The sequence below is a fragment of the Buceros rhinoceros genome, unplaced genomic scaffold (assembly GCF_000710305.1).
Source record: "Buceros rhinoceros silvestris isolate BGI_N320 unplaced genomic scaffold, ASM71030v1 scaffold43727, whole genome shotgun sequence".
NCBI lineage: Eukaryota > Metazoa > Chordata > Aves > Bucerotiformes > Bucerotidae > Buceros > Buceros rhinoceros.
This window is the reverse complement of record NW_010422387.1, coordinates 1-275: the sequence shown is the minus strand read 5'-3', so window position 1 is coordinate 275 and position 275 is coordinate 1.

Below are 275 nucleotides of genomic sequence, written 5' to 3'. Positions count from 1 at the left end.
ACACAATTTCTCTTTGTTCTGCGGGGGGAGCCACAGCAAGGACACCGCTGTGACAAGCAGAGGAGCACCCAGTGATTTGCCTCAGCGTCCTACGAAGTGCGGCGGCGTCAGTGACTCCTTGAGGCAACCTCCCCTACAGCTGAACCCTCGCCCTGTCACTGCTTCACGACAGGCGGCTGACAGCCCGGTGCACCGGTACAATGGTCCCCGCCCGGGCCGCAGCGTTACGTAAGGCGGCTGCAAAGGCCCGTCCCCGGCGTCAGCAGAGCCCCGGT